Genomic DNA, 24,406 nt, shown 5'->3' on the forward strand with positions numbered 1-24,406 from the left:
TGTCCTCTGGCAGAACAAACTCTCTAACCTTCTACCTAACACCCTTGGAGTACCACAAGGCTCTATACTAGGGTGCTTGCTGTTCTCCATCTTCATTAACGACCTTTATACTGTCATCCCAAAGGTCAGCTGTATCCAATATGCTGATGACTCTACTCTGATTTGCTCTGCCACATCTCCAGTAGAGTTATGGTCAGCTACCCAGACCACCTTTAATACAAACAAAAACTGGCTTTCTGAACGTTGTCTGATCCTAAATCCCAAAAAAACTAAAATGCTGTTATTTTCACCAACATGTAGGTCTACCGCTTTCACCTTTACCATAAATTCAAATGATGGCACAATAATCTTCCCTGACCCCTCTACAAAACTATTAGGTGTCATCATAGATAATAATCTAAAATTTGAGCTACATGTTAACCAAACTATCAAAACCATCAATAAAAAACAAGGGTCACTTTACAGAATAAAAGCCTTCCTAACTCCTCCTGCCATAGTTTGCTCTCACCTTCTTTCAACCCTTCTGTATGCATCCCCTCTACTCTCGAATTTAAACAAGACTGTCCTTAACAAACTCTTAATTTGCTACAACCACATTGCCAGGTTTGCCACTGGGCTGCCTTTTAGGACACATCATTGCATCAATCTAAATCAGCTTGGGTGGCTTGAACTACCCAGCCTAATCCAGTATAACCAACTGATTATGGCCTATAAAATCCTCTGTAATCCGGACAATACTCCTGCACTTAAAAATATTATCACCCCTATAACAATCCTAGACCGCTTCGATCCTCTAACAAACTACTAATTCAGACTAGCAAAATTAATAACACAGCCGGTGACTCTCTTTGAAAAGTCTGTAAGTAGATCCTGGAACTCTCTTCCAGCTGATATTACCTTACTTTCCACCTTAGATCAATTTAAAACTAGACTCAAACAACATTTGTCACTTAACTGGCTATGTCAGTGTATCAAGCCTGGCTAACTCTCTCTAGAATGTGTAAAAATCTGTTAACCAGTTTACTGTGTAATTTAATTTAATCCTGACTTACACTTGGGATTAACTCTAACCTGTGGAACTTGTTTAACTTACTTACTTATGTAATCTCTGTAAATAGTTTGTTTGTAATATGTAATGCTGGTATTATGTAATGCTGTATCTGCTTACCCTTGGAGCTTTTCTCCCTGGGCCTCCACTGAAAATGGACATGCATCTAGTCGGACTATTCCGGTCAACAAATGTAAAATAAATAAATAAAATAAAGTACTTTGGTCCTGATTTGAATTGTCCTAAGTCATTTTTATGCACTCTACTGTGTCTCTTGAGATCTTTCCTTATATTGTATCACTATAGGGATTTTTATTTTATCTGGCCCTATAGTACTGTAGATTCTCTTTCAAAATTGTAAAGGATTTTCCTCCTGCCATGTTTCATTTATGCCTAACAAATTTTAGGGATGTCTGCCAGTTGAAGATTGGGGGAACTTATTTTACTATTTTATTTTGCTTTATTTGTTGATTTTGCCTTTAAATTATTTTAAAGGTCCCCTGTTCTTGAAATTGCCTTGTCCACAAGTCTAGCCAATAATACACAGGATATGACAGTATTATATTTTAATTCCTCTTTTATGGGTGGGCAGTATCAGGAGGATGAGTCTTTGGGTTTTGGAGCCCTGAGTAATTTTACAGACTATCTCTGTCCATAAGTAACATGGGCAGTACCCCAGGTGTGTACTGTTACACTCTCAAGCAATAGTTTCAGGTGTTTTAATGTTAAGATGTTAGCAGTACCATATAGAGATGAAAATGCTTAGATAGTAAACTACATCTATAAAACTACTCTTATAACTCAAACCTGTAAGTTATTGTGGCTAACAAAATGCCATTGCATGGAGTCAAGCTTAGAGCATCTAGTTTGGACATTAAACAGTACTACTAGCAAATATTAGCACAATCTAACCTAGTATAATGCAAAACCACAGACACAAACCAAAGATATCTCTGTATAACTCAGCCCATAACCCACAGTAGCCCACCCATATACAGGTCAGGACAGCATGGATATGCAATTTCCAAATGTATCCATAGCCATCTTGGAAGATATGGGCATCCTGAGGCAATGGGACAACTGTCCCATATTCACAGAAACCATTTAATTCTTAAAGAAACAAACACAGTATGTGAGAGAAGCACATACACAGTTTCACTAGATGCAAAATCTCACACAGAAACAAGGTTGTCAAAAATAAACGCACTACGGGGAGGTGGAGCCTAGATGGCAGACTGAATGTAGTACCTTTTTAGAGCTCCATAAAATACTTTAAATAACAGGAAAATATTTATTTTTTTTTAGAAAAAAAGTTAATTAACGTTCTTTAACTTATTTACTACCAGTATACTAACTTTGGAATATATTCTTCAAAAATTTCTTGTCAAAAATATCTGGAGTTTAAAACTGGTTTTGGAAAATGAGTGGTTCAAAGAATTATCATGCAGAAACTACTCTGAGGAAAGAAATCCAGTTGATGTTATCTACCCTACAAGAGTTATCTTTGAAAATGGACAGTTTCAAGGACAACTTAGAAAATGTAAGAGAAAGTTGTCATAAACAAACTGAGACCTTCAAAGAACTACTGCAAAAATGCCAAACCAAAATATTAAACATTGAAGGGACTTTGTCTGATATAGATGGAAGGCTTAGAGAGGAGGAAATCCAGAGTGAATTTCTTCAGCAACAGAATAAGTGGTTTACCAACAAGATGGATGATTTGGAAAATAGAGAAAGGAGATCTAATGTAAGAATCTTTGGGCTACCTGAGAAGACTGAAGGTGATGATATTATTTCATTTCTTAAATCCTGGCTGCCTGACTTTCTAGATCTAAAAGAAGGACTCTCATATGGTATCGAAATAGCTCATAGAGCTATTGGGAAACCTATTCCTTCATCTTCTACATCCACACCCAGATCTATTATAGTAAAATTTCTCTTATCTTGACAAACAACTAGTTCTTAAATGTGCTTGGAGGAAAAGCCCTCTGAGGTATAATCAGAATCTAATCAGATTTGAGAATGACTGTTCCTCCAGAGTCCTAGAAATGAGGAAAAAAAGCATGGCCACTTGTGTAGTTACTCAAGCAAAACAAAATAAAAGCCCAATTTGCATATCCTGCAAAAATAAGTTTTTTTTTCAAATGAAATGAGGTAATTTAATGACAATGAGGAAGCAATTACTTTTATCAAAAACAATAACATAATGACAGTTCCAGAGGAGATGGATTGGCCTTCAACTACTTCACTGAAAAGACCCCCTGAGAAAAATACTTGGATTGATGTGAAAAAAAAAGCAAAGAACTGATACAAAAAGTACTACTTCGACTGTTTCTCTCAAAGATTCAACTAAAACTAAACGTCATTGTTAAAGGTAATATTGAATGTTTTGTTGATCTAATTTCTCAAGCTTTTTGCTAATTTCATTTCACTATAGTCATTGCTTCATATATATAATTTTGGTTTGTTTGCTACTTATATACAATAGTCTGAAAACAACAGTCTAACTGATACTTCTATTAAACACTACCTTGGGTTGGGAAACTAGAAAAGTGATGTTTAAGAAAATGCCTGACACACATCCTATACATTTGAAATCTAATAGTGAAAATACATAGGTTTCTGATTTCATTAAGTATATATTTTTTTTACAAATGGTATATGAGCTTTTAGCATATATTTATTATAATTTTGTAATGAAACAAGCCCTTTGGTTACATTTGATTGTTTCTAGTCTCTGTTGTATCATTATATAAAGTACAGTCTTGTTTTTTCAGTTAAACCACTTTTTTTTCTTTTAAAATAAATGTCTTTCTCATACTTGAGACTTGTAAACTGCCATTCCTGTTTACAACGCGAGCATGCAAATGTGCTTATCGCATTAACTTACATACTGCTCAGTTTGTTTGTTGTTCATTTACCTTTTATTACTTTCCCAGTGTTATAATCCACCACAAAGTATTGAACATTCTTAATAAAGCTAACCAATGTAGACTAATCTCATACATTTTGTACCTAACCAGGCAGCTGCGTACCATCCTTTTAGCAAGACATCAGCTTTTAATTCATCCCTAAAAATAGCTCCTTTATATGCCTGTGTATGCATAACGGTCTTCTAAATATATGCCTGTTATTTTTACCACTAGCATTTTCTGACATTACTCATGACACTCATGGCATGAGAAAATGGATTTGTTTTGTGGATGTACATAGAGAGAGTTGCTTTAGTCATTTGGTCAGTGATGTTGAACATGGGGTTGATGTGATCAATTACATATAGGAAATGTGAAGGTTAAACACCTTTGATACTGCTTAAACCATGTACCATTGCTCTTCTGATCTCTTTGGTCACCATGGTGTTTGTCATGACAGCACTTTGTCTTGGTGTTAATGATTTTCACTCATAAGAGGTTGTATTTTGTCAATACATGCTTCACGGAACATTTGTATTGTGTTCCTTTGTGTTTGTGAGGAGCTGTCCTTTCTTTCCTTAGGGAAAGATTGCTTTTAATGGAGGCAAGATTGAGCTGAGAATGCCGTTTGTTTTATGACTGTTGGAAGGGTATGTTGAGTGCATGGTTGAATGATGAGCCTTTGTCCCAAACTGTTGCGCACCTAATTGATGTTTGCTTGTATATTTGTGAACAGTCTTGGGAACTTGCCATGTGTTCACTGAAGAAGAGAAACTTTGGCTCTTTAAACAAGTGGAACAAGATAGGGCATCAGCTAATGGTTTAGATCTAAGTGTAAAGTATGTTTTAGTTTTGGTTTTCAAAGATATGACTGGTAGCTGTCACAACTGATGGGTTCTTATTGTAGAGTGCTCGTTTCTTTCTCTCTCACTCTGGTTGTCTCCCTTTCATGATACTAGTGTCTCGTTTAGGCTGTTGGTGTGTCTTTGGATGGAATGGGTACCTTTGAAGGGCATTAGCAGGGTTGTGACAATGTCTAATGATTGATTTCATATACCTACTTTCTTCTACTTGTGAACTTAATAAATGTTCTCATGCAAGTTAGCACTGTAATCTACACCCCTTTGCTGATGTCCTTATGGATGTCATTCCAACTTTTGAGGGAATCAGTATTCTGCCCTACATAATTTTCTATACGAGTTTGCAGGAAAACATTGTCAATTGCGTTATGGTACACACCCCTATACATTTCCTCAAAGCCTTTAAGAGACAGTAGATTTTTTGAAATCTCTAACATCTATGAACATAAAATGTTTTTTTAAAGTTATAAAGCAAGGAAATTCCAAGGTACATGAGTGTATTTAGTTTAAAATTATTTATCGATGCATATATATGCTGATCATCTTTCATAAATAATTCAGCCAGGGAATTTAGTTATGTAATTAAAATGAATATTGTATATACATTTGAAGCCATACAGGCATAGAGGGCAAAGCAGTAATATATAACAATAGCTCCTATATAATGCAGTGTTCTAAGTTTGACATGAATTACACAGGACTTGGTCAACAATTAAAATAAGAATGTGACCTTATGATGCTTATGTTTTATCATAGCTAGATTGTAATAAGGAATGTTTTGTAATGAATGGGAAACAATTTCATTCTCAAATGGGAAAGGATATGTAAGTTACTAGATGTTTTTTGAAATTATATGGTGTCATGTACCATGAGAAAACTTTTATCTGAAGTATGATATAATAACTAGGCATTATAGGTGTTGAGTTCATATCTGTGTTTGTTTTATGTAGGTTGCTTATTTTAGACAATACATTTAAAGTAGCAGGAATGTATAATTTATGGTATATGTACCCATTCAGGATACTGACTGTGTTGAAATGCCACTATTATTAGGAACTTGACAGAGTGAATATCCTAATTCCTTTTTAAAGGATGGTAACATTTCATAGACCACTTTACTGTCAATGCTCCATTCCTATGATGCAGTATTAAAATGTATTGATTTTTATGCTTAAACACTGTATGTCTGTGAATTAGAACCCTGTGGCTTGTGTTTATTTTAAGTTGAAATTTCTAATATTTTATCATTTACATTAATCTGTTCAGAGTTTATTCTAAATTAATGACAATCTAATTCTCTATTTGGAGCATTGTGTAATGTAATAAGTTGCATGCTTCTTTTACTTGCTAGATATCTCTGATTGCAATATTCTATCAGCAACTGTATACACCAGGGGGTTTCTTTATACACAGATCACTCTGCTCTCAGTTCTGAATCTATTTCACTTGAGTGAAAGTAGATATATTAGTAAATACATTGAATCACTGTTTATATGAGAGTGATGTTGTTTCCTATTATGCTAGTGGTTCTGAAGAAAGTAAAGAGTTGTGGGACAGCACTAGCACACTAATGATTTGGATATAGGTTCATAGGTTCATAGGTAGGTACTAGGCTATCTGCCCGAAGGCATTTATAAGCCTAGCCAGAATGTGTTGGCTTTTGCCGCCCCCTTAGATTAGTTCCCTGTGCCTCTGTCCCGCAGAGCCACTGAAGTGATCCCCGAGGTAAACTTTCTGTTCCCCATCCACTCGTCAAGATTTCTTTTGAAATGTGTTAGCGAGGAGCTCTGCCAAATGTAGATTGGGATCTTGTTCCAAAGCATGGGAAGTCTCTGGGACAAGAATTTATCCCTCCAGCATGTCCTATTTATTGTTGTGGTGAGGTTTAGATCCCTAGAGCTTGTGGCTCGCGTGCCACATAGTAGAATATATCATTCCCAAATATTCCTGTAAAAAGTAGAAGCCCAGGCTTATAGTTGTTACTACTGTTATACCCCACAACACAGCCTATAATGTATCCTATAACCCAGATACTAAGTGAAATAGTTAGTGTATAGGGATCTACTAATGTTGGAAGGATTCAGGATTATTGTAACACCTTTCATGATGTTCTACCTGTACTATACAAATATCTGTTCAATACGAAATTGTGTACCTGGTTTATCACTCACAACTGTCAACTATGATAAACTTTATAATCAGAATTACATATTAAGTGTTTTTTCACAATGAGCTTTTATTCATATGTGTTATTGTTTATGCTGAGGAATAATCTACCATACATTCTCCAGAGTAACATTTAATGGAGCCTCTAATCTTTCAATAGAGTTTGGTCTATTTTCAGTGATGAGGGTCAATCTGACTGAACCTTTTAGTTCTGCCAGATTGGGAATGATTTTCATTCCATGTTTGTTAAAAAGTTATTTTAAGTATCCGTACACGTCTGAGATCATCTACTATATACATGTTTTCTTATTTTTCTGGCCTCATTTCAGTTCTATTTTATATAACTCAAAATGAATCTATAATCTGTATATTAGATTTACTATATGTATGAAAGTTATACAGCAATTAAGTAACAAAATATCTTGTCACTATATCCAATTCAAATATTCTTCAATAGTTAATAACCAAGATGGATATAGTGTTGCTTTCTTTGAACGTTAATTGTTTAAATAACCCAAGGAAAAGATCCAACTTACTTAAATATTTAAAATTAAATAAAGCACAAGTGGTATTTTTGCAGGAAACTCACTTTAAAACTAATGATAACTTCATTTGGAATCCAAATGAATTCCTAAGGTTATCTAATTCAACTTATAGTAAAAAAACAGAGGGATATAATACAATGGAGGAAAAGTGTCACCAATCCTCAAGTTATCTATAACTATGAAGACAAAGACGGTCTTTTATTAATTGCAATAATAAGATTTAGTAATAGAATTTGGACTTTGGTGAATTTATATTGGCTCCCTGGTATGAGTGTAGGAACAGTTAAAAAGCATATAGATCTCATCAATAAAACTTCAAAGGGTAATTTAATTTTGGGAGGGGATTTTAACTGTACTTTAGATAGTTCGGAGACTACTAATAAAAGACCTTTCTGTATTACTTCTACAGGGAGAACTCTTAAAAATGGATAGATAATTTGCAATTATTAGACTCATTTAATCTTAAGAAAGATAATTCATTATTATTTTCTCATACTGATTATAGATTCAATACCCAAACGAGAAGTGATAAAATATTTGTATTCCAAGATTTAAAAATGAAAATATCATATTTTTCTATAATCCCTTGCCCTTTATCTTATCATAACACACTCATTCTTAAATTTCAAACGTACTTTAAGATATTGACCTTTACTAAAAGAATCTCAGCTTACATCACTAAATTAAAACAGTTTAAACCATGGCTGGACTCGGAAATACAATACTTCTTAGATATAAATTATACTAGTGACATAAACATAGTTATTTTATAGGATTCCCTAAAGGCATATCTTTATGACAAAATTATTACTTGGTGTAATAACAAAACAAAGGAATGGGAATCAGAATTAGTTAATATTCAAAACCAAATCATAGAAATTAACTCTAAGAATATGATAGATTCAGTTGCAAAAAAAAAAAAAAGAAATTGGGGAATTAAATAAAAAATACAATGATAGCTTAACTCACAAAACCAATTTGTCTTTTGAAAAATTAAAACTAAATTCCTTCTCTGTCTCACCCAAATATATGCATAATCTAGCAATGATATTAAAAAGACATTCCACTGAAAATAATATCACAAATATAATTCATGAGGGGAAAAATAATAAAAATGTCTCAGATATAAGTGACATCTTGGATGCCATTACATTTCATTTCACAAAACATTACAATAATAAGGATTCATGTCATAATAACTTAGTCTTAGGCTTGGACTCCTCAAATATAAACAAATTGCCAGAAAGCTTAATTCTAAATATTCAAAAACAAATTACTCTCAAAGAAATTAATGAAAAAATTAAAGAAAGTAAAAGCAACAAGGCTCCAGGCATTGATGGAATCATTATTGAAATTTGCAAATTATTTCCAACTTCTGCTATAACAATTATGCAAAAAGCACTAAATGAAACATATTCACAAGGCACAATTCCACCTTCATGGAGATATTCTTTGATCACTCCTATATTAAAGGAAAATAAAAATCTCAACTTATGCAGTTCTTATAGACCAATTTCTCTCCTTAATAATGACTATACAATTATTATGTCTATTTTGGTTAATAGAATTAAAAAAATCACTCATTCATGTCATAATTGATGACCAAACTGGTTTTATTCATAATAGACACACCAATGATAACATTCAAAGAATTTTAACCATTATAGACATCTTAAAAAGAGATAAACATGAGGCCCTAATAGTCACTTTAGACATTGAAAAAAGCCTTTGATTAACTAAATTGGGATTATCTTTTTAAAATACTTCAATTTTATGATTTCCCTATACAATTCATCATTTTAATAAAAAATATTTATAAAGACATTTGGCCTATGTGAAATTAGGCCCATTTACGTCAGAAGCTATTGAAATTACTAAGGGTACCAAACAGGATTGTCCTAGATCCCCAATGTTGTTTGCATTAGCAATTAAACTTTTTTCATCGGCAATTTGTTTTAACCCCAAAATTAAAGGCATTAACATATTTGACCAATTTAATTCTAAAATAATGCTCTTTGCAGATGATATACTACTCACCTTAGTTAACTCAGAAGAATCACTTCATGAATTAAATTTACTAGTTGAAAAATTCTATCATATCTCAGGCTTAAGAGTCAATAGTTCTAAATCAAATCATATATTGTTAAATAAAATAAACAACTCTAATATTAACATAAACCAAATAATTGGGAAACAGGTCACTTCACTAAAATATCTGGGGATTGTTTTATGCGAAAACATAGAATTGACTTTATCTACTAACTATAATAATATTGTGAATACCCTAAAATTACTAGTTGGGAAATGGAATAAATTGTATTTAACATCTGAAGACAGGTAGCAGTTAAAAGTAAATTACATTGCACTAGCTATCCCTATAATTCCCAGTAAAACGCTTTTAAAAGAACTAAATAAGATCCTTATAAATGTTCTCTGGTACCCAAAAAAGAAGAGAATAGCTTTTTTAAATCATATTAGACCTTGGGAAATTGGAAGAATTAACTTTCCTGATTTAGAATCTTATATTAAAGGTTCCATTTTCAAAACAGTAATAAATTGGTTTGATCCAAATTTCTCTTCTGCATGGAAAACTTTACATACTACTATATTCCTAAAAGAAAGTAATTTGACAAAAAACATACAATTAAATTAACAAACGGATAAACTCTGGCATATTGTCTGTTTTAATTTGCAATACAATTCTACTAAACCCACCAATCTAAACTATATAAATTATATTTACAATATTTTCAGGAGTTTTGTAAATAATAATATTTGTATTAAACTGTGGTTACAGTTATTAATTCCATTTAAAATTACAAAAAACTTTTTCAATAACATTCCTTCAGATACTCTTAATTCTTGGAAAGCAAAAAGTTTTACATGCTGGTTCCAGTATATGGAAAGCTTGACAGTCATGGATGTAAGGCAGTTAATTAATACATTTGATTTATCAAGTTCAGACTGGTTAGCTCTTAGTAGTCTTCTTCCCTATGTGCAAGATTTATGCAGAACAATAGATGGTTCTTCTTTTACTTCCATTCCTAAACTCATATATTTTTTACATGAAGTAATTTGCAGGGACTTTAATTGAACAAATTTAACCTCAAAACTACATAAAATTATTATAAATTACAAAGCCAGTCCTAATCAGAACTTCTGGAACTTTATCACTAAAGAATATCCATTACTGTTATCAAATGAGAATAAAACTAGTTTATTATATTCTATTAAATTAACCTCCAATATACAAATTTGGAATTTTTTTTCATGGAAGCTTTTGCATAGAGCTTTCTCTACACCCAACAAAATTGCTAGATTCAACAATTCTAATGGCATAACTTGTTGGAGACATTCCTCAAAATGTAATGCTGATTGGTCTCATATTATGTATGAATGCACTCATATTAAGAAATTCTGGGAAGATATTGGTGAATTTCTAAAAGCCAATTTTACAGATTCCTTTATTTTGTCAAAGTCACTAATTCTTCTGAATATAAATGAAACTGTGGTTACGAAAAACAAAGTCTTTTACCTTCTTTGGACTATAATGGCAGTTACTAAAAAATGCATCACAAGGAAATGGAAGATATCCTCCACACCAATCTTTAATGATTTTCTAATCCTATTGAAAGATGTAGCACTTCTGGAAATCAGAGTAAAGGAAAGGAGAATCTTTCCCAGGAAATGGATCAGTAATCCTTGGAAGAAAGTTGTCTCCCTTATTGAGACACTTACAACAGACTTAATTTTACCTTCTTAAGTGATGAAGAAGTAAAATTACTTTTTCTAATAGTCTGTACCTTTTGCTGTTTGCGTATATCAAATTGTTTTTCCTTTTTCCTTTTTCTTGTTTTTATTTCATATTTGGTTTGACGCCATTTGTACATTTGTAAATAGTTCTTATCATTTATTCTTGCTTGAAATGTAAAAGTTTATTATTATTTTACTTGAAAAATTAATAAAATTATTTGAACAAAAAATAAATAAATAAACACTACTTCCATCAAATTTAGTGTCCAGTGCACACACATATATCAAATTCTGCTGCGCTACGAAAAGGCAATCTTCCCAAAAATCAAAGACTTCTCAAGCTTGTAAAAGACAATGTCTTTCCTTGGCAATCTCTAAAGCACTCAAAAAAAGTAACACAAAACACCACACATATGCCTATACCCTGTGGAGCCTCACGAGCAAAACCCATAGTGTAAGCAAACACATTACTCAGGACGCTTGTCATAGAAGACTCCATTGTACAACACACAGATGTCTAACTCATCAGACTGAACAAAGAAGATAATGTTTATTTGCTTATCTGGAGCAAGGATTAGTCACTCACTGAAGTCACTGCAACACAGGTATCAGTATGATTCTATCATAGTCCACGTGGGTGTTAATGACCTGAGACGTATCACTCTGGATTATATGAAGACAGACATTACTGATCTATCTGAATATGTATCTCAGGCAGGTAAATACCTTGCATTGAACAGCATTCTACCTTCACCAAGAATGATAACACAATATGAACAAAAGATGATTGATTTTAATAATTGGATTAGTATCTGGCATATTTTCAGGGGGATTCAATATTTGCCAACATGGGAGAACAAGGCTATTTGCCAGCATGGGAGAACCACATTTCTTTGCAATAGATAGTTACACCTGTTCCTCTGCACTTCCAAATATTGGCTAAAACTATCCACCCCTTAGAGCTTTTTATGCAATGCCAAATTGACAAACCTACCAACATAGCAAATAAATCACAAAGAAACCTAAATGTATTGTACTGTTCAGCATATACTTCTCAGAAGTACAGGCAAACACAGGAGGACTATGGCTAACCAAGTTTGCTGATGGCTGCACACTGGGAGCCATAAATGACTCTCCGTCTGACATGGACATCCTCCAAAAAGGCCTTACTGAGATGTACACCTGGTGTCAAAGTCATGGCCTCAAGCTAAATGCCAAAAAATGCATAGTCATCCCATTTGGGAAAAACAAAACACCCACAAATTACCACATAGGTGGCAGCCCTCTTAATACAGAAGAGATAATAAGAGATCTGGGGACCCAAGTAGATAGTAATCTCTCCTTTGAAAATCATATTGCCAAAGTAGTTAGGAAATCCTTCTATGTGGCCCATCTAATTACTAAAGGGTTCACATCTAGAAATAAAGAGGTTATAGTGTCCCTCTACTTGTTACTCCTCAGACCCATCATAAAGTACAATGCCCCATTTGGGATGTACCTCACAAGACACTTCCAATAGCTGGAAAGACCACAAAAGTACCTCACCAAGAGGATTACTGGCCTTAAACATATGTCCTATGCAGCCCGACTGAAAAAACTCCGTCTGTACTCAGTGGCATATCACTTACTCAGAGGTGATCTCTGCCTGACTTACAAAACCATGTCCAACTCATAACTGATGGACATGCTCCACCTAAAGAAAGCCAAGTCACTGCAAGCCATGTGCTCTAGTGAGCTAAATCTTGCTACAACAATAAATAGAACATGTTGGAGGGATAGATTCCTGTCACAGAGACTCCCCATGCTTTGGAACAAAATTCCAAACTACATTAGGCAGAGCCCCTCACACTCTTCAAGAGAAACCTTGACAAGTGGATGGGTAACAGAAAATACACCCCTGGGATTACTTCATTGGCTCTGCTTGACAGAGGATCAGTTAATTAATCAATGGGGTGGTGAAAGCCGACACACTCTGGCTAGGCTTATAAATGCCCTCGGGCAGATAGCCTAGTACCTACCTATGAACCTATTTCTGCTCAATCCTAGGAGCCCAATAAAGAAGCTCTGCCTTACAAGATCTCCTCACTCAAGAGAATATAGACATCTGTGCCATTACTGAGACATGGTTTAAATCCACAGAAAGTAATCTGGCAGTGCAAAGCTTCAGTGCCTTTCACACATAAAGGCCACCAGCTGCATAGACTGGAACAAAAACTGGAGGAGTTTTGATCTGCATTATCATCAAGTATGCCTATAGGTTGGTTAAACAGTATGATGCTCTGGTGTTTACTCACATGCAAACACCATAGGTCACATACCATATCCTTGTAAGCTATAGGTCACACTCTGTGCATCAAGAATCCCATAGCTCATACCTAGACCTACTGGAAACACTCAACATTAAACCTCTATTCATGAGAGACTTTAGACTGACAAACATACACTGCCTCAAACTTACAGGCACAATGATTCCTGGACTTTATTAACACAAATACCTTTGACCAGTGTATACATCCACCAGAGGTGCATACATACTGGACATGGTACTCACCAATAGAGGAAAGCACTGCACACTACCCAGTGTTACATCTCGCTGGTGAGATTGGACCACATACCTGTCTCCTTTAAAAAAAAAATAAGTAACTCAGTCCAAATCTTAATAGGTTATATAACAAAAAGGGAAAAAGTTATGCATACAATCAGGAAGATTAACTCCCATAATAATAAGAGCTCTCTAATTAAATTAAACAGGAAACTAAAAGGACTAATTAAGTTAATCAAGGTAAATTATGAGAGCATGACAGCCTCATGGGCTAAAGACATCCATAAGACCTTCTACAGGTGTGTCCATAACCTCATAGGCAGCACACAGCAGTGTACCTAATTAGTGGATCAATGGCACCACCTTCACCAAGCAGAGCAACTTAGCGAATCTGCTGGTTGACAAATTTAGCTCAAACTTCATCCCCCCATGACTCCACATCCTGCCTCCCCCCATGAAATACTTACTAGGATAACCCTGCCACATATAAGCAGGTAGCCAGTGCAGGCAGTGCTCAATAAAGCCAAAAAAACAGCCTTAGTTGGCCCCAAAAATATCCGAGGATACCTCCTAATTATATTAAAACATGATCTATCAGGATCACTTGCGTCATTTTTCAACTATAGCCTCAAAACACTCTTCATATAGTGAGAATGGATAACTGCAATGGTTATATCACTTCACAGGGATGGACTATCAACCAACCCTGGAATCTACAGACACATTACACTGACTAGTCTAATATCCAGTGTCATGGAAAGAATTATCATGGAAATCAACAACAAAGACATAGGTCACCTGCAGACAGTGGAGCCAAACCAGCTTGTCTTTGTCAAAGGAAGGCCATGCCTATTAAATCCGATGGACTTCTTTGAGAAGATCATCAAGGTAAAAGAAGAGGGTAAATCAGAGGATACCATCTACCTGGTCCTGGCTAAGGTGTTTGATACAATACCCCATTTGGGTGTAGTTGACAAACTCACCAAACTGGGCATAAACCCCTGCATAACTCACTGGATTGTCAGCTGCCTCACAGACATGCACCAGCAAGCCAGGATTGGTGAGACTACCTCCACTCAGAGACCAGTCACCAATGAGGTACCTCAGGGCTCTGTGCTAGTATCACAACTATTTGGTATCTACTTCTTGAAGGTAAATACTAATGTCAAGGGCCTTTGGCTGACCAGATTCACAGGTGACTTCCAGTTGAGAGCTATAATAAATTCTCATCACAACAAAAAAATCTTACAAGAGGGTCTAATGCAAATAAATGGCTGATAAATTCTCAGTGCCAAGAAATGCATTATAGTACCTTTTGAGAAAACGGCTACCAAGCTAATTACTCCATAAGAAACCCTAAAGAGCTGACTTGGTGGATCGGGATCTGGGAACATATGTAGATAGCAACCTGGCCTTTGACCTACATGTGCCCAAGGCAGTAAGAGAATTATTCTGTCACCCAACTTATAAGTAAGGGAATGGCATCTAGGTCCAAGGAAGTCATGGTACCACTTTATTTGGCTCTTATCAGACCATTCATTGAGTAAAATTCCCCTTTCCTGACCAGACATATGCAACAGTTTGAATGCCCACAAAAGTTCCTTATCAGGAGAATATAAAGTATAAACACATTGTCATATACATATTGGCTTAGGGTCCTATCTTGATACTGAGTCTCCTACAGTTTACTGAGAAGCGATATATGCTTGCCATAAAAGGCATCCTAAGGTCCAGCCCTGATGGACATTTTTCACATCTGCAAAATGACCAGCATCAGAAGCAATAGATCCAAGGATTTAAATTTTGATTGCAACATAAATAGGACATGGTGGTGACTCAGATGTGTTTCTAGGAAGATCACCATGCTCTGGAATAGGCTCCCCATCTATGTGAAGCAGAGTTCATCTCTAACCCTATTTAAGTGTAGCCTTGAACAACAGATGAGAAATCAGAAATGTACTCTATGTCTGGCCCCCTTGTCTTTAATAGAAAGAGGCAGGCAGTTATTCTGTCCATGTTAACATACATCCCTACATCCTCTTCTTTCGGCTGCTACCGTCAGGGCTCGCCACAGCAGATCAACTGTTTCCATTTCTTCCTGTCCTCTGCATCTTGCTCTGTCACACCAACCACCTCTATGTCCTCTCTCACCACATCCATAAACCTTATCTTAGGCTTCCTCTTTTCCTGTTACCTGGCAGCTTCATCCTTAGCATCTTTTTCCCAATATACTCTGCATCCCTCCTCAGCACATGTCCAAACCAACGTAATCTTGCCTCTCTAGCTTTGTCTCCAAACCTTCCAACCTGGGCTGACCCTCTAATATACTTATTCCAAATCCTGTCTATCCTCATTACACCCAGTGCAAATCTTAACATCTTCAACTCTGCCACGTCAAGCTCTGACTTCTGCCTTTTTGTCAGTGCCACTGTCTCCAACCCATATAACATAGCTGGTCTCACTACCCAATTGTAGACCTTCCCTTTCACTCTTACTGGTACTCGTCTGTCACAAATCACTCCTGACACTCTTCTTCACCCACTCCATCCTGCCTGTACTCTCTTCTTCACCTCTCTTCCACACTCACCATTACTCTGAACTGTTGATCCCAAGTATTTAAACTCATCCACCTTCACCACCTCTACTCCCTGCATCCTCACCATTTCTCTATCCTCCCTCTCATTCACACACATATATTCTTAGTCCTGCTGACCTTCATTCCTCTTCTCTCTAGAGCATATCTCCACCTCTCCAGGGTCTCCTCTACCTGTTCCATACTCTCACTACAGATCACAATGTCATCTGCAAACATCATAGTCCACAGGGACTCCTGTCTGATCTCATCTGTCAAGATGTCCATCACCATTACAAATAAGAAAGAGCTCAGAGCTGAACCTTGATGTAATCCCACCTCCACCTTAAACGTATCCATCACTCCCACCGCAGACATCACAGCTGTCACACTACCCTCGTACATATCCTGTACCACTCTTACATACTTCTCTGATACTCCCGACTTCCTCATACAATACCACAACTCCTCTCTAGGCACCCTGTCATATGCTTTCTCTAAATCCACAAAGACACAATGCAACTCCTTCTGACATTCTCTGTACTTCTCCATCAACACTCTCAAAGTAAACATCGCATCTGTAGTGCTCTTTCCTGGCATGAAACCATACTGCTGATCACTAATCATCACCTCCCTTGGGAGGGTGGCCTAATGGTTAAGGTGTTTGCCTTGCAAGCACAAGGTGCAGGGTTTGAATCTGACAAGGGATAATTGGCTAGGCTTAAAATGGCTCGCAAGGGCAGTTAGCTTAGTACTAATCTATGAACCTAGCTTCCACTACTCTTTCCCATAACTTCATGCTGTGACTGATCAATTTAATCCCTCTGTAGTTACTACAGCTCTGCACATCACCCTTTTTCTTAAAAATCAGTTCCAAAACACTTTTTCTCCATTCCTCAGGCATCCTCTCACTTTCCAGGATTTCATTAAACAATCTAGTTAAAAACACCACTGCCATTTCACCTAACACCTCCATGTTTCCATAGGTATGTCTTCTGGACCAACAGCCTTTCCGTTCTTCATCCTCTTCATAGCTATCCTTATTTCCTCCTTGCTAATCCACTGCACTTCATGATTCACTACAAGCACATCATCCAACCTTCTCTCCCTCTCATTCTCTTCATTCATCAGCCCCTCAAAGTACTCTTTCCATCTGCTCAACACACTCTCCTCGCTTGTGAGTATGTTTCCCTCATTATCCTTTATCACCCTTAACCTGCTGCACATCTTTACTAGCTCGGTCTCTCTGTCTAGCCAATCGGTACAGGTCCTTTTCTCCCTCCTTAGTGTCCAACCTTTGATACAACTCGTCATACGCCTTATCCTTAGCCTTCACCACCTCTCTCTTTGCCATGCACCTCATCTCCTCATACTCCTGTCTACTTTCTTCATCTCTCTGACAATCCCACTTCTTCTTCACCAACCTCTTTCTCTGTATACTCTCCTGTACTTCCTCATTCCACCACCAGGTCTCCTTGTCATCCTTCCTATTTCCAGATGTCACACCAAGCACCTTTCTAGCCATCTCTCTTACTAGCTCTGCTGTAGTTACCCAGCTATTTGGTAACTCTTCACTGCCACCCAGTGCCTGTCTTAACTCTTCCCTGAACATCACCTCACAATTACCATTTTTCAATTTCCACCATTTGATCCTTGGTGCTGCCCTCACACTCATCCTCCTCTTCTTGATCACCAATGTCATCCTACAAACCACCATCCTATGCTGCCTAACTACACTTTCCCCTGCCACCACTTTACAGTCTCCAATCTCCTTCAGACTGGCCCTTCTGCATAAGATATAATCCACCTGCGTGCATCTTCCTCCACTCTTGTACGTCACCCTATGCTCCTCCATCTTGTTAACACACATCCCTACATAACTTTTAGAAACTTCATAACTAAGATGTATTCTCCTAATAATTTCCCATGATACATATGCACACAACTGAGCTAGGTTGTGTGGCTAGGCTTATAAAGGCCCTGATGTTCATTAGCCTAGTGAATACCTATGAACCTCTGGACCTAGGAAAGATATAGAAGGACCTTTTACTATTTTCTCACATCTAGTTCTATAGCCTTTCATTGCATGGACTTTAAAGTTTTAATAAAGTACTCAACTATCTCATCTGTCTGAGGATGGTGCACAGATATCCTTAGCTGCTTTACTTTATAGAAATGAAAAACTACATTTATTACTCTGGAAATAAATGGACAGTATTAGTTAAAAATACTTTCTTAGGAATTTCTACTCTAGAGAACCATGGTTCTACTTTTTTATAAACTTTGCATAAAGTCATTTTTTTGTGTACTGCCTCAATAATTTTAGTGCATAGTGAATGATTACCAGAATATGCTGTTGATCTTTATTCAGTTTTACAAGAGGACCTACAATGTGCATTGTTATTCCCTCAAATGAGACTTCCATGATACAAGAAGGTATAAAAAGGCTCTTGAACCTTGTGTCAGATGCTGTCCTTTGACAATCTTGGCAAGCCATGCAAAGTTTTTCTATGCATTTCGTAACACCAGGCCAGTAAAATATAGTTAAAATTCTAACTTTTGTCTTATGCATTCTAAAATGACCGCCCAAAATGTCTCTATTCCCAGCCTCATGACCAGTGATCTAAGAGGCATTAGAATTAATACCTGGCACGGCATCTGTTGTTTGTCTTTAGATACTTGGTTGCCCTGAAGAGATAGCCATTTATAATGTCATAATATGGGTATGAAGGGGGACTGTTTTTTCCCCACTTGTTTCCCCTTCTCTGGATATTTTCTTTCTAGCTCTTCTTTGCATATCATGTTCCCAGTGATATTTGTTTACATTTTTATGTCTTATCTGGAGGTCATTTGAGTCAGTACTTTCATCAGATTTTGATGTGAAATGGAGGCTGAAGCCTCTTTTCCTATAAATGCAGGTACCAGTTTCTTCCATTCATCTAATTCATCCTCTACAAAAGGTAACTCATGAAAATATTTTTTTTCTCAAAGTAACACTGGTAGTTTCACTTTTTTCTTCAACAATCATGTTTCTTTATTTCTTTATCAACAGTATTATAGGTGCATAGGATGATACTAGGTTATTAGCCCAGAGGCCCTTATAAGCCTAGCCAAGAATTTGGCCCATGTTCCCTCATAGTCAGCACCTGTCCCCCCTGTCCAGCAGGGACACAGGTGGGATCCCAGGGGTGTATTTTCTGTTTCCCACCCAGTCGTCCAGGTTCCTCTTAAAGATGGCTAGAGAGGTACTCTGCTTGACATGGAGATGGAGTCTATTCCACAGATAGGGGAGTCTTTGGAACACAAATCTATCCCACCAAGTTCTATTAATGTCACAGACCAGGTTAAGGCCTTGTGTGTGGGTTGTGTGAGTGGAGTTTAAATTACGGATAGGTAGCAACTCCTTCAAGGCTGGGTCTGAGATGGCCTTGTATGCCAGACACACGTCACCTCTAAGCAGTCTGTATGAGACTGAGTAGAGGGGCAAGGCTTTTAGCCTATCTGTATATGATAGGTGTTTGAGACCCTGAATTTTCCTGGTCAGGAATCTTTGTGGTATCTCCAGCTGCTGCATGTGCTTAGCAAGGTACATGCTGAAGGGGGCATTTCACTTGATAATAGGTCTGATAAGGGAAGACTACAGGTATGTCATGACCTCCTTGTTCCTGGATGAAATACACTTATTTTTGAGGTGGGCCATGTAGAAAGCCTTCCTTACAATGGAAGCAATGTGCTGGTCAGAAGTCAGGTTGCTATCAACCTGGGTGCCCAAGTCCCTCACAGCTGACTGCATGCTTAGTACATTGTTATTAATGTGATAATTAGTGAGGATGCCATTTTCCCCAAAGGGGAATTATTGTTCTGTAACATACTGACTCTTTCCTTTGGTGGCTGTGTGAAACTTAAGACTCTGTTTAGATTATCAAATCCCTTTTCTTCACTATGGGATTCATGAATTTTCCTCAGTTTCTCCATCTCTTTCTATTAGTGTGTTCTTAACTATAGACCATTCTGTGTCAGTTTCCACCCTGACTTATTTTATTAGTTTGAGAACTGGAGAATTGTTAGCTATGGGTCCTTCACTCTAAACCGACTTCCTTTATTACATTGACTAATGGCATCATTTAGTAAGACTGTTTCAGTAACAGATTTATCTAATGCTTCTTTACCTAGAATCAGATATTTGCTCATTTATTGTGTTCTAGTCCTATATTTTTTCTTTACTGGCTATATAATTTTGGCAGTGTGTCATGTTGAACTTTGCCTTGATAACTTGCATAAATCTTTGAACTGGGGATGTCTTTGTCAACTGTCTCATCATGTCTTATGTTAGGAACTAGAGCTACTAGATGTAACATTTCTTAGATGAGTTTGTATTTATTCCTGTATTATGGGTACTCCCTTTAGCCCTCATGTATACATGTCATTTCAATTTTCAGTTTTGAATAGTTTATGCTTATAAACACATTGGGAATCAATGATCTCTTTGTCCTACAACACTAGGAGTTATCTCCCCTTCACCTCAGTACCAAAACATTACAATTAACAGGTTTAGCAACAGTACTGTGTCAGGAAGCATTGCTTAGTCTTTTAATAGTTCAGAATTCAGCACTGTCTCATTCTAGAGGCTCACATTCCATAGACATGATTTGGTTTGATTTTGTTGGTTATCATTAATATATTTGTTTTACAAGTACAATGTTTATGTTAGGAAATTGTGCAGTAATTTGCTCTTTTCTCTTTTCTGTCATTTAAAACAAACAAACAAACTCAGACAGTAACATTTTTTCCATGTATGCAGGCGAAGAACCATACTAAAATAAAATGTTATTGTTTGCCCTTGGTGCATGCAAATCTGACTTAGAGTTTGGAACTTTAGCTAACAACAGATGTTCCACTGCAACAACTAGTTGTTCAGAAGAATTAGGACCACTCTGGGTAACCTATTGTTTTAAATTACTCGAGAGTACCCTTTTATATTTATGCTATGCAAATATTTCTAGAATTTAACTTACTTTATTTATATGAGGTTCTATCTATGCTATTTCAAAATATGCATTAAATCACATGTTTATGACCATTTCAGTCTGTCCATATTGAATGTCCAGGTCTGAAATTTGAGAGGCTGTGCCTCATATGAAGCTTCTATCTGTCTGGAATTGTATGCATCAGTATCCTCAAAATCCATGCATGGCTCTAGTGAGTTCCTGGTAAAATGCAAAGATTGTATATTCGAGCACTCATCATTTGAACAGTTTTCTCAAGATCCATATCTCTCCAGTGCCACATTGAATAAGAATTCATATAATATTCTACTTTGATTTTTTTCATTGTTCCACTGGATTTTTTTTTTTGTGGATACATTTGGAAACTGTGATGTGAGAATTTCACTTTGTGATAATACATGCAGGAACTTAAATAGAATATTACCTGCAAGTGACTGCTTCCTCCAAGATTAAAGTGTAGGTGCTCAGTTCAAGGAAATCTTTACATTGTATATAGATGTGGCAATGCTTTCATTGGCTTGCACACAGCCAGGGTCATCAATTGCTAGCCTCCCATTTAGGCCCTTGGCTACAGTTCTCACATCCCAAAACCTAATTTTCTACACCAAAGTAGTAAAACCATAGTACAGCATATTATCATTTCTTTATCTGCAAGCTCTTCCTGAGTCTAATTAGTGCTACATTGTTCCATTTAAAGAACTATGAAATTAAAGAAAATGTTGCAGTTAGGAATAAATTCCAGTCATTTACCTGAAACACGTGGAAACTACCTTATTGCAGCTCTGTTCTTTTTTTCTTTGCTGATTGTTTTTCTCTCAGTGCCATGCACGTGATTTGGCTCTACCTGCTACATTCTCCCTCACGATGCTTGGGCTCACTCCACTCACCTACCCTCCCCCAATTCCCACCCACCCCTATTTCAATTACATTTATTCTCACCTTATCACCACCCTTCGTTAGCTCCCATCTAATTACTGCCCTTTCCACATACTTACATTCAGATCTGTAACACCCACTAGTATATCCTACTACTAACAATTACACATAGCCTTCTTCTCCACCCTCCTTACTTAGTAAACATCTTTTATTAACTCCACATCTGCTAATCTATAAACTCCATCCCACTATAACTCACCATAACAAAATGCCACTTATATATAAATTGACACCTTTCAGCCACCTATTACCCTTAACCCTCCTACTAAAACTTACCCCACTACAAATTAATGTCTACCACACACTCACATCTACACCTCCACTCAAAGACTACCTCTCAGTACCTTCTCTGACATATCATCTAACCTATACACAGCACACAAGATTTTCTGCTTTACACTAAAAATCTCCCCCCTAAATGATAAAGTTAACATAAGCCATACCATCTACCTTTGCCATAACTTAGTAAGGAGCAAGAACCCACTACTGCCCTACTTAAATACTACAAACTTACCTTAAGTGGAGATATCCATCCCAATTCAGGTCTGCTTTCCTCATCTTCCAACTAACACAGCTCCTACAAATCCCTAAACATAACTACAATTAATCTGCAAAGCATTTGAAACAAAATTCCTGAATTCCATGCCTGGGTAACACATCAGAAGCCTGACATTATTGCCATTACAGAAACATGGCAAAAACCATACATCAAAAGCTCAGAATTCCTTCCCCCTAGCTTTCCATGCCTATGCTCAGATAAGCCCCATGAAAAGGTGGTGGTATGGCATTGATCTACCCCAACACCTTCAATATAGTCTTATATAACACATCCATATTGAGCTTCTCTACAGAAAAAATCTTGATAGCCTTCCTAAAAATTAATAAATCAAAAACCTCTGTATCATTGTTCTGTACATCCCCCTAGCAATAATATTCTCATACTAGAGGAAATCTTAGCTTGGACATCCAACAACATAAGTATGGAAACAATAATTCTTGGTGATGTTAATATTAATTGGTTAGATTTTTCACAGCAACACTCCTTTTCAAACATCAACCTATATAACTACAGCTAGTTAATAACTGATATTACCAGATCCAACAAAAACAACAGCTGTGGGTCAATCAAAGATTGGATCATGGTCTCTGACCCCAATAAAATCTTCCCCGCAGGAACTATCCCAAACAGTATCAGTGACCACTTAGCTGCCTTTATAATACATAAAATCACAACAGCATTAAAAATACATCACTACAGAAACATTAAAAAACTTATCTCATTTTTGCCCTACAACCTTTAACAATACTTTAAACAGAATTAACTGAGATCCCTTAAAAATACTTCCTCAAGACAAAGCATCAGAACATTTCAGCTCTACATTCCTTATCATCTTAAATAGCTTCATACTTCCCCAGCTAAATGTGTAAAATCCAGTCATACCCCCTGGATTACTAAAGCAACAAACAGAACATAGCCACCAGAGACAAAGCCTGGAAGCTTTGGCAAAAGTACAAAAAACCCTCTGACCTTATAACTTACAGACACATTCGCAACCAAGTAAACCGCATAGTTATTATGGATAAAAAAGAATTCTATCATACAACTAACACAAACAAAATCCAAAACACTTCTGGAGCTCGATCAACAGCCTACTATATCCAGGATCAAACAATAAACCCTGTCCAAATTCAGAAAAAAATCCTGTTGAAATATCTACACTCTAAAACACATATTTTATAAATGTCATAGCTAATCTCACCATCAACTTTCCTCAAAATCATCCTAACCCATCAGACCCTCCAACTACAAATACCTCCTCTCCCCACTCACATAACTTCTCTCTAGCACCTATCTCTACTGCCACAGTTTAAAAAACTACTTCAGAAACTAAAACTATGCACTAATGCCCCTAACAGCCTACCCCCAGAATTCCTTCAAAAAGCTACAAACTCCATTGCCACCCTGTCATTTTATTTCTCAGTAGCTCCATTCAAGAATTTTATGTTCCCACCATTTGGAAAAAAACATTTATCCTCCCACTGCACAAAGGGAGAAACAAGGCAGA

The sequence above is a fragment of the Protopterus annectens genome, chromosome 5.part0 (assembly GCF_019279795.1).
Source record: "Protopterus annectens isolate FY-2018-M chromosome 5.part0, PAN1.0, whole genome shotgun sequence".
Classification (NCBI taxonomy): domain Eukaryota; kingdom Metazoa; phylum Chordata; order Ceratodontiformes; family Protopteridae; genus Protopterus; species Protopterus annectens.